At 36.1% G+C, this 20598-nt stretch overlaps 1 protein-coding gene across 9 annotated transcripts in view; it reads right to left on the bottom strand.

The window, feature by feature from the left end:
- Window positions 1-20598, bottom strand: part of TSC22D1 (TSC22 domain family member 1) — a 124234-nt gene that overhangs the window by 99899 nt on the left and 3737 nt on the right. The window lies entirely within an intron of this gene.

Genomic DNA, 20598 nt, shown 5'->3' on the forward strand with positions numbered 1-20598 from the left:
AAGATCTCGATCTCTCTCTTTCTCTCTCTCTCTGCCTCTCCTCTCTGTGTAACTCTGACTTTAAAATAAATAAATCTTTTAAAAAAATTATCTGAGATCAAAAGAAAAAACTTACTCCAACAGAAAAAACTATATTATGTTCATAATAAATAAGAAATATGAAAATTAACTCGACTACAGTAAGCATATGAGATGGGTAAAAAAGCAAAGCTTCTTTCCAATTTACATGATCATTCATGAATTTTTATTTCTGTGTTATTAAAAATGGAGGACGTTCTAATTCTCCTTAAAATTTCCGTAAGAAATAGTTTAAAGCCATAAGCATTCCTCCCACACATTTTTACTAAAGTTCAAGAGATAAAACTCCCAATTTACTTTCACTTATAAAGCTGGTTGTAAGCAATTATTCAACTTTTTGCTTTAATATTAAGAACTCAGTACACATACAGTGATACATTATGGCACTTGGTATATACTGCCTCACTTAATCCTCACAATAACTCTACTGTATCTGTAAAATCAGTGCTATTTACACAACTTCACCCAAAAAGAAACTGATGCACAAAGGAGTTAAGGTATTCACCTAAGATTACACACCTGCTAAGCTAAAGAGCAGGAAATTCAAAATGAGTTTTGACTCTAGGATTCTGATTGTAACTTATTCATGCTTTTATAAATCATAATATTTCAATCAACAAGTACTTCTTTTAACTCAGTATATGATAAAATGCTAGAATAAACATATGTTTTAAGTAGAACTCTGAAACTCCTTCAATTTCATTTAAACATATATCAGTTGACAGTTGGTTGTTCTGCCATTGCTATCAACCTATGAAAGTCTGACAAGGCAATAAAACTTGCAAACAAAGTGTAGCAAATTTAAGAACTCAGAATCAGCAACATAAATAATCTGGGAACAGATGTTTCTACTGAACCCAAAAAGTCTACATCCAAAACAACGCTTAAATCATAAGAAATCCTTCTTACCTTTAAGTATCTGCAAAAAGCAAGATACAGAAAAATTTTTCTAATTAGAATCTGTAGTTTACATATCTAATGACTTGCCTACTATACAGAACAGTATTTTAAATGAGAATTTCATAGTTTAATGAGTTTTATCTTAACATAATAGACATTTTACTACAGATTAAATCATTTTAAGAATAAAATGCTAATCTGGCAATAAAAAACTGGATTCAGAACTCAAGTCTTCCACCAGGTAACACTCTTTAATTTATTGCAGAATAGGTATTATCTTTAATGAATGTTGTAGTTGATTTAAAATTTAATATATTTTAAATATTTTCAGATGGCTTATAATATTTCTACTCAAATTCTTCTGAATATAAAGAGAAGACCAAAAAGTCATTCCCTTTCTCATCTCATTTTTAAGTCTAATTAAAAAGTCAACATAAATATATTAGACATCTGCAGAAAAACTTACCAACATCCTAAATAAGTATTTTCCAATTGGTGCTTTCTTTCTTAATAAAGTGAGTTTTTTTTCAAACCAGAGTATATTTACTTATAAAAAATTCTTTCAATCTATTCTACTATATAACTTGCATTGCAACTGAGCCTGACATGATAAAGACAAGTCAGTAGCACCCACCAGTCAGTCACAGAGGGCATCCTGCATGAGCCATAGTGTCCATGTCGGCAAATGTCAGAAATTAATAAAGTCTTTGTCAACTATTCATCAGATAGCTGATTTCTATACAGCAACGAGACTACAAACCAGAAAAAATAAAAAATGTCCAACCTGATTTCCTAAGTTTAAATCCTGGAAAAAAAAATTAATCAGGTATCTTATTGACTATTCCCAGCTTTCTTTCATAACGGTTTATACTTTCCAAATATTTAGGGAATAAAATTTTGAGAATCCATGTCAGAAAAGGAAAACAATACCAAAAAGAAAACTGTGAAAAGGTATGGAGGGGGAAAAAAAACCCCACCACCATCAAAATAACAATTTAAGAAATACAATTTAACAAATATATGGAGTTTAGTTAACACTGAGTTGGTTATCAGTAAAACTTCATAAAAGCTACAACAGACTGGCTAGTCCAAGTTCTTTGACAACCAGAGATCTCTACATGTGAATAGATCGCTATTAAGGAAAAAAAAAAAAAAACCTAATGGATCTCCCTTCACATGTCTTAATGAGTTAACTCCTTTAAATATTATTTAGAAGTGATACCAGATTATGGTATTCTTCCTTCAAAAACTTGAACTGAGCAAGCTCACACTTTAGAGACTCTGACTTTCTGAAGCACCATGGTGGCCCATCTTGAAGGCACTCCCAAAGAAGTCAAAAATTCCACTTCTAGTTTACCAGCATGTCTTCAGAAGCATCTCCAATAACCATCCTTTTCACTTCTTTAATAAATCCCCTAGGCCCCCAAAATGTAATGTCTCTCACTAGTATTTGACATCCCTTTTTGTGCTTCTCTTGTATTCCATTTCTGAAATAAGTGTCACATGTGAAATGAACAAATAGAATAGAATGTTCAATGGCTCCATACTGAGTTCACATCATTCAACATAACTCTCCAATGTAAGGTACAAAGAATGTCAGGTAAGGAAAATATTTTCTACTGACAGCAATTAGAACATAGAACATATTCTGATTTGTTTCTCTATCTTGAATGTTTACAAAATTAACTAGTTCTAACCCATTTACAGATTTCCCTAAGATCTGCAGATCATTTACAAAGACAGTGCCAATTAAATGAGCCTGCAAATATGCCAGCACTGTACTTCTTAAAAATGTTCCTTAACATCTGTCAGATGCCCACTGGGTACAAAGACTCTCACATGACATCTGCTTTGATTTCCAATATGAATTGTGTACTTACAGAAAAAACTAGTAAACAGAGAAGGGACTGTTACAGTAGAATAATAAATGTAGAGATGAGATCCACTTGAGGCCTGGCATCACTTGGCTATATGACCCAGGATATTTCTGATATACAGAATAAGCAAATTAACATTTCCCAATGTGTATTTCTAGGGATATTGATTCTACAGGTAATACATGTAAGTATGATGAAACATGTGGGATTCAATAAAATTGTCTCTTGTGCAGAACTGCTCAGTTTTTAATGAACTAAAATGCACTGCAACCTTCACATGATATACATAACAAAGCATTCTCCAAAATGACTACACTACAAAATTTGTTTCACCTGAAAAACTAGTTTTATACAAACTATAGTTTTGAAACTTTATACTTGATATCAAAATCCAGTTCAATGAATCTTTAAAGCTTAAAAACCAGATACTGACTCATTATCTTATTTAAAACAAACTGATTAATCTCATTCATTCTAAGGAGATAATTTTCAGTACCATGTGGGATTGAGCTTGGAACAGACGGTCTTCAAGGCATTATGCCCATCTAAAACAGTCTTTAGAAAAAGTTTGAGAATCAGTTGATTAGGATAATGGGTTCTATTCTGGAGTATTAAACTACTGTATGACATACTGCTTCTAATTGCCTCTGATCCTCATTACAGAAAAGGTGAAGGAGTACTTTATGACAACTTTCATTTATGTCAATTTAAGAATTTCAAAGCATTCTCAAATAATCACACACAAGTATAATATACTCCTAGTAGCTTAGGATTCAGCAAAAGAATTAACTGGTAATGGCTCCATCATAGGTACTGAATTCACTTTTCCCTTATGCATCTAGAATGATGGTACCAGATATGTTATAATTCTTTAGAGAATTGAGAAAGTAGTCACTCTTCTTCCACTGGGATTAATTCTCTTGTGAACTCCAGGAGAGAGGCCACACTAAAAATATCACAAAGGCACAGAATCACCAGTTTAGAAGATTACGATATTTTTCTGAACATGTAAGCTAGCTTTCCATTTTAGTTTATAGTGCTTAAAGAAGGAATCACTCTTATTTGGCATAGCAGTAAGAGCAGCCACCTAGAATGACAAAGAACCAAAGTAGGTGCACTACACAGTATGTCACCTTTAATCCTCCCAACAACAGTGCAAGGCTAGCTATTACCCCTACATAACAGGTAGAAAAATTGGGTTAAGAAAGATTAATTCATTTACAAAGGTCATACAATGATGATAAAACAGAATCAACAGTAGATACCAGGCTGATGCTCATTAAACTCTATCTCATTATGCTCTATGCCCATCAATCTACAGCTTAGATTAATCATCTGAGTGGAAAAGTCATGTATACGAAGTACTGCATAATAACTGAGTATAACTTCATTCAGATAATTCAGAAGACACTTCAGCTCTTATAATGCTTCATACTAGAAGAACTCTTAAGGACCAAAACCATACATTTTTTTCTTTGTATCCTTAGTACTTTTGCTGAATAACCATTCAATAAATATTTCTGAAACAAATTCATCATCAGAACATCAAAAAAAAAACAAGTACTGTTAAAAAGTATTGTAGGGGGTTGGTCATTTGACCTAGAATCCTGTCACCCTATGAATTAGCAATTTTATATAAATTGACAAGAAAAAAAAAAGAGCTTAAGAGGTTCCTAACTAAAATTTTACATACTTTCAGTAAGTACTAAATACATTTACTCCTGAAGGGATTAGGATGTGGTGCTATGTTTCATTGTTATGGGATTTGGAGATGGTGAAAAGCATCTAGTTCCACATTCGCATTCCATTCTCCTTACAGACTGGATCCACCCCACTTACTTGAAACCTCAAAATAGGTAAAATTCCTAACAATAAAATAGGAGCAGTTGTACAAATGCATATGTCCTGCTATCTGTCATCAGAGAGTAACTGATGAATGTTTGGTAGGTCTTTATAGAGGTGCAACAAAGATGTGATCAGTCAAATCTCTTATTCCAACATTCTAGTAAGATGGAGCGTAACCAAAAATAAGATATGGCTCTATGCATAACCCTAAAAGAGAAATTTAGATGAATTTTAAACAGGACATAGCCTTTTAAAAAAAGGAAGAAAATCAGACAATGATTTATCAGCACCTGAATGTTGGACAGCACCACAGCCCAAACCAGGAATTCTCACATAGCTCACCACCTTGCAGCCAAAGGAACACACTCAAAGCAACAAAAAGTTTAACTTGGCTGGCGCCGCGGCTCACTAGGCTAATCCTCTCCGCCTTGCGGCGCCGGCACACCGGGTTCTAGTCCCGGTCGGGGCACCGATCCTGTCCCGGTTGCCCCTCTTCCAGGCCAGCTCTCTGCTGTGGCCAGGGAGTGCAGTGGAGGATGGCCCAAGTGCTTGGGCCCTGCACCCCATGGGAGACCAGGAGAAGCACCTGGCTCTTGCCATCGGATCAGCGCGGTGCGCCGGCCGCAGCGCACTACTGTGGCGGCCATTGGAGGGTGAACCAACGGCAAAAGGAAGACCTTTCTCTCTGTCTCTCTCCCACTGTCCACTCTGCCTGTCAAAAAAAAAAAAAAAAAGTTTAACTTATAAATCAGCTTTTTTTCTCCTAAATTAAATTTACTAGGATGAGTTTCACTGAACACCATCTTCAAAATGTAACTTTTGAAACATGGGAGAATTTCTTCAACAAATATTCATCATTGTAAAAATACAAATTTATGTAGGAAACACAACCAAGAAAACAAAATTAATATTAAGCATCAATAAAATTTACTGGAGCTGGTGTTCTGGGGTAATGGGCTGAACTGCCACTTGTAATGTCAGCATTCCATATCAGAGTACTGGTTCAAGTCCCTGGAACCCTACTTCTGATCCAGTTTCCTGCTAATGCACCGGAGAAGGCAATGGATGATGACCTGGGCCCTGCCACCCAAGTGGGAGATCTGGAGGAAGGCCATTTGGAGAGTCAGCTAGGATGGATGATCTGTCTTTCCTCTGTCACTGTATCTTTCAAATAAATAACTAAATAAATAAATAAATACTCAATCATGAAAAAAGGTTAGGTGGACTGTCCATTTCTAGAAAAGGATTTAAAAATGAGTGAAGGGGCCAACGCTATGGTGTAGCAGGTAAAGCCACGGCCTGCAGTGCTGGCATCCCATATGGGCGCCAGTTCGAGTCCCATCTGCTCCACTTCCAATCCAGCTCTCTGCTATGGGCTGGGAAAGCAGCAGAAGAAGGCCCAAGTCCTTGCTCTCCTGCACCCACATGGGAGACCCAGAACAAGCTCCTGGCTTCAGATCAGCGTAGCTCTGGCTGTTGCAGCCAATTGGGGAGTTAATCAGCAGATAGAAGACCTCTCTCTCCCTGGCTCTCCTCCTCTCTCTGTGTAACTCTTTCAAATAAAATAAATGAATCTTTAAAAAAATGAATGAAGTAAATTTCTCTCAATACAATATATGACTGTGTTGAGAAAGCAATTATTAAAAACATGCAATGAAAAAGATGGGGGAGGATCAGAAAGTATCTAGGAAATACTTTCTGCATGTCATTCATTTGTAACTTAAATAAAATTAATCATTAATTACTTAAATCTTACCATTAGGGACTTCTAATTTCAGTAATGAATATTACTGCAAATATTCTTTGTAATTTCTATGTGCAGAAATCTAATTCTTACTTATAACAGAAGAGAACTTCAAAAAATTCAGTAGGGTTAACATTGCGATTCTAGCAACCCATGTGGATGCCAGTTCACATTCTAGCTGCCCCACTTCTGATTCAGCTCCCTGTCTCTCCCTCTATCTGTAATTCTTCCTTTCAAATAATTTTTTAAATAATTTATGCAAAATAGAAATAAAAATAAATGTATTCGGTGCAAAAAAAAAATTGAGACCCGTACATATAAGAGATCATCAGAAAGTTTGTGTTGAACATGTATTATGAAAAAATATTTTGAATTTCAAGATTTTTTGCACCAAAATAACCTTATCTTTTAATTGCATTTCCCACAACTTTTTTGCAGTGTCTACATATATTATGTATTATGTATATTATGTATACATTATGTATATATGTATATTATGTATATATTATATATATATATTTCTTACGGAATAATCTTAAAGTACATGGCTTTATTTTTGTGACATCAATTTCAAGCAGTTGTTTAGGACCTCTCATTCCAGAGCTGTGTTCCAAAGATTAGGTTACCAGCATTTAACCCTCAGACAAGAGGAGTCTTACCATGTGTGGACTGGAACCTTACTTCCTTACCTTTCCTAGTGAGGACAAGATTCAAACCATTTGCTCAGATTAAATGGATGGAGAGAACGTACCTCTACCTTGACCGCTGAGCACACAGGAATCATTGAGTTTCTCATATCCCATTAAAGAAAGCAACTAGGGGATGCCACTGTGACATAGTGGGTAAAGTCACTGCCCGCAGTGCTGGCATCCCATATAGGCACAGGTTTGAGTTCCAGCTGCTACACTTCCAACTCTCAGATGTGACCTAGGAAAGCAGAAGATGGCCCAACTCCTTGGGCCCCTGCACCCGAGTGGGAGACGCAGAGGCAGTTCCTGGAACCTGGCTTCAGATTGGATCAGCCCAGTTCTGGCCATTAAGGCCATGTGGATGGAAGATTTCTATCTCTCTCTGCCTCTGTTTCTGTGTAACTTTGCCTTTCAAATAAATTAAATAAATCTTTAAAAAAATAATAAAAAAAGAAAGCAACTAGACATCTCAAGTAAAGCCTGCACCTTCCTAAAACAGCACTGATCAGGTGGTCCCACAGCACAAAAACTAAAAGGGGCTTTCCACTCCATGCCCAATTAAGTCCAAACTTCTCAATCATGAGTTTTAGCTTTTCAAGGTTAGCCCTATTCTATATACAAACCCCTCACCAACTTCATCTATATATTGTACTCTTCTGTAACATTCCTTATACTCTGAACCTTTTTGGTTTATGTTTTTTCTACAAAAACAACTTACTAATCCCCATAGCTACTATACTCCTCTCCAATGTCACACACTGGACGTTCAATACTGCTCTAATGCATCTTTGCTACTTTGTCATTTATTGTCAGTTCTCATGCTATCCCAAACCATTCCTTAAAATATTTAAAGTTACAAAGTTGAAATATTTAAAGTTACAAAGAACGAACTATTTCAAGATAAAGCAAATTTAAAATAAGTGATCAAAAAACTGGGTCAAAGGATCAAAACATAGGACAGCAGCTACAGGAACCTGATCTTTTTCTGTCTTATACAACCCCCTCACCACACACCCATTCCTACTTGTTGAACTCAACTGTAGGCTCTCTTTAAGGATAGTAATGTGCATACACTGATTACATAGTAACTACATCTTTGCAAATGTCCAAGAGACTGTAAAAATCTAAAGATAATTTCAAAGTGTCCCTTTAAAAATATTCCTGGGGCTGGCGCTGTGGCTCAGTGGGTTAAAGCCATGTGGGTACTGGTTCGAGTCCCAGCTGCTCCACTTCTGATCCAGCTCTGAGCTAGTGTGCCCAGAAAAGCGGCAGAAGATAACCCAAGTGATGAGGCCCCTGCACCAACACAGGCAACCCAGAAGCTCCTGGCCTCTGGCTTCAGCCTGGCTCGGTCCTGGCTGTTGTGGTCATTCGGTGAATGAACGAAGATGGAAGATCTCTGTCTCTCCTTCTCTAACTGTGCCTTTCAAATAAATAAAATTTTTTTACAAAAGGGTATATTCCTTTATATGTATACCCACTCATATATATATATATATACACATATATATCTCTTTATACTTTTTATGACAAAAAGTTACCAGCAAAAAAAGGATAAAAGTTACCTTCATGAATTTTACTATCAATAATGAAATTACTGGCCAGCGCTGTGGCTAGCAGGTAAAGCTGCTGCCTGCAGTGCCAGCATCCCATATGGGCACCAGTTCAGGTCCTGGCTGCTCTATTTCCAATCCAGCTCTCTGCTATGGCCTAGGAAAGCAGTGGAAGATGGTCCCAGTCCTTGGACCCCTGCATCCGCGTGGGAGACCTGAAGAAGCTCCTGGCTCCTGATCGGCGCAGCTCTGGCCATTACAGCCAACTGGGGAGTGAACCAGCAGATGGAAGACCTCTCTTCTCTCTCTGCCTCTCCTTCTCTGTGTTAACTCTTTCAAATAAATAAAGCTTTTTAAAAAAAACTCAAATTACTCACATTTAGTATTAATGGTTCAAGATCTATACCACTTTACCACTTTTTTTTTTTTAAATATCACCCAGAGGTCTCCAGTTGAAATTCCTCGTCTTTCACAGTTTGGAAGAGACCAGCAACAGTTCATACTCTATGGGGGATTGGTTCCAAGACATCCCCCACTCCTCTGGATACCAAAAGCCTTAGTGTTCAAGTCCCTTATACAAAATGGCAGAGTAATCTATGCACATACTATTGTATATTTTAAATCATTTCTAGATTACTTGTAATAACAAGTATTATTATATAATAATATATAACACTATCTATAAATAGTTGTTGTGTATTGTTTGGGGAATTTTTTCTTTTTCAAATATTTTCTATCCGTGGTTGGTTAAATCTACAGATGTTAATCCCATGGACTCAGAAGACAAACGATGCTCAGAGGAGAAGGCAAGCAAAGGTCTCTATAGTCATTAATGCAAAGGAGCAGTCCTGAAACATTAGTATTAGCTCAAATTCATTTGGATTTCTTTTCACCACCAATGTACTTGGGACACATCTGCTTTGGATTACAGACAAACATATGAAAACATTAATTCTCCAACCACTTCTCCTTCAGATCTTTGAAACTGTGGCTATGGATAATTGATGTTTTTTGGGAAATCAGGTATTGGGAACAGAAACATTGAGAACAGAAACACTGCTTTGAGGGAGGAGAAGGTAGGGAGGAGAATACAGTTGTTCTTGTTGTTTTTAATAAAGTGAGAAACTGCTAAGCAAAGTCATCCTGTACTGAATCAAACAGAAATCACTATACTCATTTATTATTTCCTTCATTCATTAACAAGTAACTAATTTCATAACTGATCTTCCCTGTCTCCCACTCCAATTCAACCTTTTGTAGTAATCTCCCTTGACTACCATCTAGTCAACAAGTGAAGGCCACTGTCATTCCCTATTATATCCTAAATTAGTGACAACAAACCTAATCTAGTAAGTCTAACTGTTGCCTTATTGCTGCCCTGATGTTTTTACACAGTTCTATTGCCTTATCGCTGCCCTAATGTTTTTACAGTTTTATTAATATTCTCCTACCTGAAATATTGTCCTTCATCTCAAAGCTTTTGAAAAGTCAGTTCAAATAACACCACTTTCTTGACCTACCATAGGTCAACTCAATTTTATTAACCTGGCCTATGTCATTCTGAAAACCACAATTCCACTTAACAGTCTAACATAACAGAAAATTCACTTAACTTTTCTGAACTTGTTCCTTCATATATAAGAGTTGAATGAGGTTTCAAGATTTCCAGGTCTAAATTTCTCTTTAATTTCAAAGTTATTCAAAACTGTTATTCAACCCTTATACTGTCATATAATCTCTCCACATATTTCTTATACACTCCTTTAAGAACAATGTTTGGCTATACCTTTGCCTACATCATTACTAGATACAATGAATTATACCTGGTATCTACTCAATAAATATACCCATTTGATAAGTAAGGGTGAAACAGAATTTAATACAATTAGTAACATACTTAGGAAGAAGTAACCTTAGCCTTGTCTATCAAAGCAACTGTGCACCTAATAAAAACAAGATGGCAAAATATTCAGCAATAATTAGATCCCTATCCTAGATGTTGATGTGGTTTTTTTTGTTCCTGTTACATGTCTAAATGTCTAAAACAGCACCTAACAAATACCAAGAAATCAATATTTAATTAGACTGGGAAAATGAACTTAAAACTCAACACTAAACCATACCATAGGAAAACAGCATATATGATAGAGAAAATTTAATACTACATATTACTTTAATTATATGTTTATTTGGTCATAGTACTTCTGGCTGTTTGTTACTCTGTGAATACACACAGAGAAAGTAACACATTGAGAAAGTCAAATAACAAAGAAATTAGATGACTAGATGAACCAGGAGATAATTAAGAGTCATCAACAATGAGTAATTTTGTAAGTCAATCCATCGACGATTTACTGAAAAAAGAATACATAGGCCAAGTACACATAATATCAGGATTCCTCAACCGGAGCGTTCAGCTGATAACACAAAATGAGAAGCCTGGAAAAGTAAGATGCTATCTCACATAAAGTTCAGAGTAACCCTTTACTCTGTGGTTCCATGGATGAGGAAGAGCAACGGTATTCACCATCATCTAAAATTAATTCTTACAAAGATCAAGCCATATTGAATCCTCTTAATACAAATACTGCTTTAAGTCAGGTAACCAGGTTTGACACTGGTATGACCACAGCCAAGACTGAAAGCGTTCTGAGTCCCTTAGAACTAGCCTCTGATGATCATGGCATAGACATCAGATTCTGTGTTTTCCCTCTGCTTTTAATTACTCCAACCATAAAAGTGAAGGGCTTACCTCTTAATGCTTCTTTATTCCCATAGATAATCAATGACGTTTACTGCTAATTCTGATTGCTGTTAAAACCTTTTCATTTTTATCATCTGCAAGTTACTAGTTTAAGCAACAATTAACTAGAATCACCACAGAATTTTTAAAAATTAATGCCTACTAAACTATTTAAAGAAAACACCCTTTAAGTGGCATTTTACAAGTTAAATGTTACATTTTCACCAGCTGGGACTTTACAAAAAGATTTCCAAGGGTAATGCTTTGCTGTTTAAGAATCATTATACAGGGGGCTAGCACTGTGCTACAGCAGGTTAAGCTGATACCTGCAACACTGGCACCCCATATAGGTGCTGGTTCAAGTCCTGGTTGCTCCAATTCCAATCCAGCTCCTTGCTAATGCACCTGGGAAAGCAGTAGAAGATTCCCCAATTGCTTACACCCCTGCCAACCACACAGGAGACCTGGATGGAGTTCCTAGCTCGTGGCTTTGGTCTGGCCCAGCCCTGACCATTGCAGCCATTTAGAGAGTGAATCAGTGGACAGAAGATTTGCATCTGTCTCTAAAAAGTTAAATTAAATCTTAAGAAAAAAAGGAATACATACAGCAAATAACTAGGTCAAAAACAGAGGAAGCAAAATAGGGATAATTTCAATATTGAAATAAATACATTTATTTTATTCATGTTAGAAATTTTGTATTGGCATAAGCATAAATAAAAACAAGGTAAACATAAAATAAATACTTGTTAAAAGCAGCAACTAAGCATTGGTTTTTTGGCTCACAAATACAGTAAAAAGCAAGCTGATTCTCAATCATCTCTATTAAAAAGGAAAAGTGATGTCATACGATCATATATAAGAACTTATTTGTCTTTCAAATATATCGTGTTTTTAAAAGTTAAGCTCTTGTATTTTATGCCAATATGAACAGCATATTTCTTCATTAAGCTGCTCTTCTCTGAATATCTATTATCTGTTAGGGAGTTAGGGACTGAAATAAGCTTTGGAAATGCAGCAGCAACCCAAACATCCTTATTCATGAAGTTTAAAATAAGCAGATAATTACCAAAAAAAAAAAAAAAAAACTAAAGAAAAGAACAAGTACTATTAACTGTATTAACAACGAACCTAAGTTAAACTAGACTGGTATCAGAGAAGTCCTCTCAAAACAGGAGTTAAGTTCAAGGTGGAAACAGAGTGAAGGAAACACAGGGTATGTTTAGGATCAAGGATCAGCATGTGCAGAGGCCTAAAGGAAGAAACAAGAACCACAGCTAGGTCAGAAACTTCCTGAAGGAAGCTCAAGTGCAGTTGACCATAGGAGGAAGCTGGGAGGAGAACGGAAGATACAAAGCCAGGGGTAAGCAAAGATAGAAAGTAACTACCTTAAAGTAAATGGCAAGCCTTAAAGGGGTGTGGGGGGCACCTGAGTTACCTGAACAGATTTCTATTTCAAGACAAGCATTCTATCTGCAAGATGCTATTAACAAAGGACAAGATGCCTGCAGAAGATTCAGTGAGGAAGTTTCTACATGTGAGTACTCTGAGTGCTGATGTTAAACTTCGACCAGGGCTGTGACAGAGGTTAAATAAAAGGATGCATTCAAGATGCTTCTGAAGGACTGGTCAGGATGTAAAAGGAGCTATCAAGAATGACTCAGGTTTTTCTAAAGGGAAGAACTGACATTTAGCAAAATAAGAGCTAATGAAGGAAATCTGAGAGCTTAGGTCACCAAGGGTTGAATGTCTGATCTGCAGAGACTCAGAAGTCTAAGAACACAGAGGAGATGTTCAGAGGGCACATGGCTCTATCAGTCCAAGGCTAAAGAGAAGCTGGACTAGTAGTATGTGTTCAGGAGTTGATGGCGTACAGACACGAAAGCCATGGATACAGATGATTACCTCGGGAAAAGGTACTAAGTAGGAAGAGAACTCAGAAATTCAAAGAAATTTACAATGAGAGTCTTGACAGAGGAAAGGAATCTGAAAATGAGACCAAAGTCAAAAAGGCAGGAAGAAAAGTAGAGCATCACAAAAACAAAATAGAGTACATGTTTCAAGGAGGGCAAACAAAGCTCAGCTAACCCTAATGAGTTTGTTGAAAGCTCAAGTGAGAGCTTCTGCTCAAACTGCCTGCTGAGGACATGGGCAAGGGGGACACTAGAAAATATGACTGGGCAATAAGTCAACCTAGAATCGAAAACCCATTCTAAATAATTTAAGTAAAGATGCTTTAAAAATTTTTAAGTAAAAATTTTCCCAAGTAAACTTTCTTTTCATGAGCCATTAAAGCAGATTTTTATCACGACATTTCAACCTCAACAACAGTGACATAGCAAAAACCAACCATCAAGGTTCCAATACTGCAGTACCAGAACAGGTCACCCTCTGCACAATTTCATATTTTTAAATTAAGCTTTCTAAACAAGACATAGTAGCTACTTGTTTTGCAATTCTGAAGCCAATGTTATAAAGACTGGATTTAAATTATTAGAAAATGAAAAGGTTTTCCTGAGAAGAAAACTGCAACACATTTTCAAAAGAAAACATGTCCAAATTAACTTACTTAACATCTGAATACCTACTGCACTCTAGGCACATCTCTGTGATGACTTTACCCTTTTTTTTCTTACCAACATTTCTTTTTATTTTTTTTTATTTTTATTTTTTATTTTTGACAGGCAGAGTGGAGAGTGAGAGTGAGAGTGAGAGTGAGAGAGAGAGAGAGAGAGAGAGTGAGAGAGAGAGAGAAAGGTCTTCCTTTGCCATTGGTTCACCCTCCAATGGCCGCTGCGGCCGGCGCGCCACGGTCAGCGCACCGTGCTCATCCGAAGGCAGGAGCCAGGTGCTTCTCCTGGTCTCCCATAGGGTGCAGGGCCCAAGCACTTGGGCCATCCTCCACAGCACTCCCGGGACACAGCAGAGAGCTGGCCTGGAAGAGGGGCAACCGGGATAGAATCCGGTGCCCCGACCGGGACTAGAACCCGGTGTGCCGGCGCCGCAAGGCGGAGGATTAGCCTGACCAACATTTCTTATGAGGAAATGATGGCATGTTTTTGCTATAGCTATTCCATCATTTACACAAATACAAGAAGCAATGAACCCTCCCATTTTTTTACATTTTCTGTTACTCTAATATAATTTATGGGCACTGGCCTTACCTCTTCTTGGCTTTATATTCATAAGCAGCAACAGCATTAAGTTTTAAACTGAAAAAGAGCTTTGACTCTTAGCTCTGCTTTACTGCTATGTATGTAACCTCAGACAACTCACCGTAATAAAACCAATAAATTTACTCACCAGTAAAACAGAAAAACAAATAATTAAATGTGATAAGTACTAACTGAATGTAAAGCTTACATCTTTAACCATTTCTATACATTGAAATACACTGGATTATACATTATTCTTATTTATGATGGATAGAAGTGAGCAGAGCAATCCTATTCTTGAAATTTACTCATTATAGCTATCCTAGAGCAATGCCTTCATTAAACTTAGCATCACTCTTGACATTATTCTATGAAAGACACATGTAATAACAGTAAGCACACTTTTTATTCCTTCCCCCCAAACCCCACTAAAATGTAAGAAAATCAATTTTTTAAGATATAAAGACATAAACTCACAAAATTTATAAGATGAAAAGACAATAGTAGCAAAAATTTGGAAGCTGGAAAGCAGATTGTTGACCAATGACTTCCCAAGCACTGGAAAATCCAATCTTTAGCAAACAATGGAGAAAGTCAAGGACAAACTCAATTTTAAACTGAAAAATTCCCAAAAGACACAGGAACTGGCAGTATCATATCCATATGAAATGGACTGAGGGGAGTGGGGCAGCTCGGGGGGAATGCTGAAATAAGGAAAATTGTTTTAAAAGTCTAAAAGCAACCAGTCCCATAAATCTCAACTGCCCCCCCCCAACCTCAAGAAAAAACTCAATATAGTATATTGTCTGAAGAAGGCAAAATACAAGATGCCAGGACTAAGGAAATCAGATACCAGAAAAGGCAGATACCAGAAAAGGCAGAACATATTAAAAACAGAGTAAAGAAGCAATTTGGGGATGCTAGGAATCCCCAAGACCATTTCTCTGTTACCCTCCTCCACACCACCCAAGAATGCTGTAGACAGGCCTACATCTCCAGCAAGAAATCAGAAGAGCCCTCTTACTGGGATCAAATCAGCTAGGAGAAAACACATGAAGACCTTGACATCAGAAGTCCCCTAACTGAACATCTCAGCCAGGTGAAGTTATCACACAGTGAAGTTATCATGCCTAGCTGAGAATTTCTCACCAGCATTTTAATTCCCTACTCTTCAATAAGATTACCAAACCATGAAAGGAAAAGCTGTAATATGGATGATAATGACCAAAACAAACAAAAAGCAAATGAAATCTGAAACAGACTACACATAAAAGAGAAAACTTAAGAGAAAAACCTAGCATTTATATATTCAGACAGTTAAGGGAAAAATATTATCATTATTAATAGAACGGTACACTGTTAAAAAGAGAAAAAAACACTTTTGGATATTAAATATTTGATAGGAGAAATAAAAACTGTAGAAACACAGGAGGTAGGAAAATAAGAGAAGCAGTGAGCATTTGGCACAGCAGTTAAGACACTACTTCTGACACCCACATCCCATATCAGAGACCCTGGCTCTGAGACTCGGGTCTGCTCCCACCTATGCTAATGCAGACCCCAGAGAACCAATGGCTCAAGTAGTTGGGTACCTGCAACCCATGTGGAAGAGCCAGATCAAGTTCCCAGATTCAACCAGGCTCAGTCCAGCTGCTGTGAACATTTGGGGAGTGAACCAGTAGATGGGAGGTATCTCTCTCTCTCTGCCCTTCAAATAAATAAAAATTTTTGAAACTCTAGGAGTACATTAGGAGATCAAAGTCCATTATCCAAATAAGAGAAACTTATAAAAGAAAAAATGGAAATAATCAACAACCTCATTCAAGAAAAAAATCCCAGAACTAAAAGATGTTTCCAGATTGAAAGGATGTACCAAGAATTCAGCATCATGAAAGGAACACAGATTTATTAAAAAAAAAAAAAATCCACTGGAAACAAATAAAAATGTTAAAGGCTTTCAGAAATTTTAAATATGCAAGGAAGGAAGGAAAAGGAAAAGAGGGAAAAGCAAAGATACAAGTCATATGCAATATATGAGAAATCAGAATGACTTTGGGTTTCTCAAAAGCAGTATGGATGCTAGATAGCAATGGTGCAAAACTATGAGAACATAATTTTCCCAAATGTATTCTTTACCTAACCAAAGAATCAAACAAGTTATCAGGTTAAACTAAAGTCATTTCAAAACACCCAGTAAACCAACAGTGAAGTCACATTGGTCACTTGAACAATGGAGATCCAAAGGAGAAAATGAATGGAACCCCAGGACAACAGTTGTACATCAAGCCTACAAGGCAGTCAGTATGGGAAGGAAGTCAGAAGAATCTGAAAGGAACTTTCCTCAGGAAGAAAAAATTGATAGCAATACCTGATGACAACAACTTGAGAGACATCTAACAATAACAACAAAAACTAATGATTAAAATGAGAAGACTGTCCATGCGGGGTGAGAAGAAACAACGAACTTCAGCCAGATCACTTTATGGAAAAGTCAAAAGCCAACAAGCCATACTTGTCATCAGCTCTTTACTCTTCTTAAGTGCAAGCAGACAATCAAGAATGACCAGGTATCTGAGGAGGGCCTCTTGTCAAGAGAGGTAGAGCCCAAAGCACACAAAAACGGCAAGAGGGAGGAGAGAGAACAGGCAACCTGAAGAAAACAGACCCCACCAACAGATGAACACTTGAGAAGGGAGAACTCACATTTCTACATACTAGTAGTTGGGGATGGGGGATGGGCAAGAAAGCACCCACAGCACAGTGTACTTGATGGGAAGAGTAAACACACTTCACAAGAATACTGAATAGTCATGGCCACATAACTAACTTGGGAGGATGGGGGACCAGCTGAGTGGCTGGTGAAACCAGGGCTGTCTTCATTTTCTATCCAAGAAATCAACAAAGCAAAAAAAAAAAAAAAAAAAGAGAAAAAAAAAAAGAAAAGGAGTATTTTATTTAACAAACACTTACATGATTTGTGCGAGTTAGACAAAGTTCTAAAGGTTCCCCAAGCACACTTAATTTTTACAACAATCTTACAAAGTAGATACTATTTTTATAAATGAGGAAATGTGAGGCACAGAGAGGTCAAGCAGACCCAAAGTTACATAAAATTAGTAAATGACAGAGGGAGAACCAAAACTAAGCAGCCTGATGAGAGTCCATGCTCCTAACTCATCAAGCTGTACTGGATATCTGGTTGAAAACATCATGTTTGAGACTAGGAGCTCAATATCACAATAACCATCTGAAAGAAACGACAGTGAGTGCTTCTAGGAGAGGAAAACTAGGAAGGAATGGGGAAAAAAACTTTTTTCTTTGATAACCATGGAAGCAATCTGATGCTTCAAACTGTGCATGCACCTCTTAAATTTAAAAGAAGAAGCTATAATTTGGTATTCTGTAGCTAAGTGTTTTAAATGATGCTACCATCCTCAGAAGTAGGCAAAATGAATATTACTATTTTATGTATAAAACATTGCTCCTTAATAAATATTTGGGGATCTACTATAAAATAGGCACTATATTTAGAAGAGTTATAAATTCACATCAAGGAATAAAGAGGTAAAAAAAAGTTATTTTATTCATTTATTTTCTATACATTTCATAAATTATATGAACTTGCATCTCTAACAGTTGTGTAAACCAAGAGCCAATATAAGCTTTAAATCATGATAGAGAAAGTAGAGAAAGGCCTGCTCATTAATTTGTTCAAAAAATATTTACTCCCTGTCCTTGAGGAAATTCTAATCTTGTGGGAAAGACTGGTAAACATAATTATAATCAAAAGTGAACAGTGTTTAAATAGAGGAACATTAGAAAGTGCTAAGGAAACAACATCCCCTGGGAAAACAATGCTTCAGAGGGAACATCTGAGCCAAGTTTTGAAGGATGAATAGAAGTTTGACCAATTTTCATGAGGCAGTAGTAATAGATCAAAGACCATATTTCAGTATGAAATATCAGTATCTTTCCATTCTTGTAAAGGTAAGTTCATATTAAAGCCTAAGACCTTAACATCTTTTCACTAAGAATGAATTTTAAAAACAAGATAATCTTAATGTCTTGATTCATGTCTGTAATCTTTATAGTATGAACTGGCCAACAAAGCACTTTCCACATGTCTAGAAAATATTTTAAAATCTAAAGTATTCAAATATTATTCCTAAAAATGTTAAATAACCATCTTGATTTGCTCTACCAACCAAAAGTTATATTGTTACACATTTCTTGAGTCATAATAGTCAAATTATAATATGCCCCTTTCTCCCACGAGAGACACAGTGAACAAGCCCAGAAGATGCCAGCGACCACAAACGCTAACACAGAATTAAGGCAAAAAGAATTTTTTCTTCAATATTCTGCATTTTTCTTTTGTAATTGCTTTCAAATTCCCTTTCACTGGAAAATTTAAATAAACAACATTTCCTTTTCTAAAGGATAAAAGAAATAATCTGCAGTAAAACATGATGATTATATATACATACATACACATATTCATCCTTTCCAATCTTACAGATATTTGGGGGGTGGGGGGAGATCTTTGATTTTACAAAATTTGAAGGATACCTCCAAACAAAAACTTTCCAGTTCTAATTACTGAACTTCAAGGTTAACTAGCATTGGTTCCCAGAAACAAGTACAATCTGAAGACAAGTTATTTTTAATCAGTACTTCATATTTCTCAGTGTATCTTCTTGTCCCTTTCTAGAATTCCAAACCTTCCCACCCCTAATTAATCTTGCTCCAAGTTACTATCTGAAAAAATTAATCTTGTACTAGTATCTTAAACTAGTATTCTATGCCTACAGTTAAAAACCTAGTTACAGGTAGCATCATCTGACTTTTAATAGTCCGGAACAGCAAGTTTTGGAAAGCCTTATCATGCCATACCAATAGGAGGGAATACAGGACAAAGTCACAGCAGGAGACTACAATGATAATTAATAAAATCATGGCAGGTTTGAATTCAAAACGTGTAGTTTTCATTTGTGTATTTCAGCCATCTTTTGTTTTTCTAAATGTAGCAGCTATATATTATACCTGTTTCTATAGGATCTTTGCTCATGAAGCACCCTTTTGATTTAGAAAATATTTGAGGTAAATCTTTAAAATAACAAGTGAATACCAGGATGGTAATGATAAAATTAAAGGTTTGACAAGAATTATAACAGGACTATTAAAGAAACTACATTCTAGAAGAAGTCTATTTTTTGAAGTATAGTTTTGTACACATAATACAGAATACATTTGGGTCAGATAACAAGATTTTAATATGACTATTAGAAAAATAAAAATCTTGAAAGGCAAGACTTTAACTAATTTCAACTAACCATATCTTTACTTTTTATCTTTTAAACAACAAAAATATCATGAAGAACTCACTGAAACATTTGGCCGTTTTCTAAAATTACAATTCTTTTGCAATATGCTTAATTTTCCAAAGTGAAACCCACAAATATACATATTGAATGTCAATACTTCAAGTGGTTGAAAAAGTTTAATTACAAAAATCTCCAATTAAGACTAACATAATTAAATACCTTGCACACTTACTCAAAATTCCAGTGAAAGTAGTCTTGTCATAAATCCTATGATGTTTTAATCAAGGTTAGTTACAGACTGGCAAATTTGTGAAAAGAACATTCCTTTTGAAATAAACCAGGTTTTAAAGCAATGTGAAAATATGAAAGATTTCACAACTTTCCTAGCCAGTCAGCTTAAAAGACATAATTTGATTCAGTAAGCGTAATTAGCACATTATTTCCATTCTTAGAAAATCTTGGCTTAATAATATTCTCTGAATATTTCTGGTAAGCCAAGAAGGGAGCAGGTGTAGTAGATTAGCAGGAGAATTTCCATGGCTCATTTTCATTGCTCTATAAATTCAAGACTTACTTTCTTTACTCTTTAAAATGGCTACCACCTTGATCTACTACGCATACTACCAACAGAGATAAACCTGGTTATTTTAACGGTTGTGTGCCTTCTTCCCCAGCAAAATATTTTTTTAG

This window comes from Lepus europaeus, chromosome 6, assembly GCF_033115175.1.
Source record: "Lepus europaeus isolate LE1 chromosome 6, mLepTim1.pri, whole genome shotgun sequence".
In the NCBI taxonomy this organism is placed as follows: Eukaryota; Metazoa; Chordata; class Mammalia; order Lagomorpha; family Leporidae; genus Lepus; species Lepus europaeus.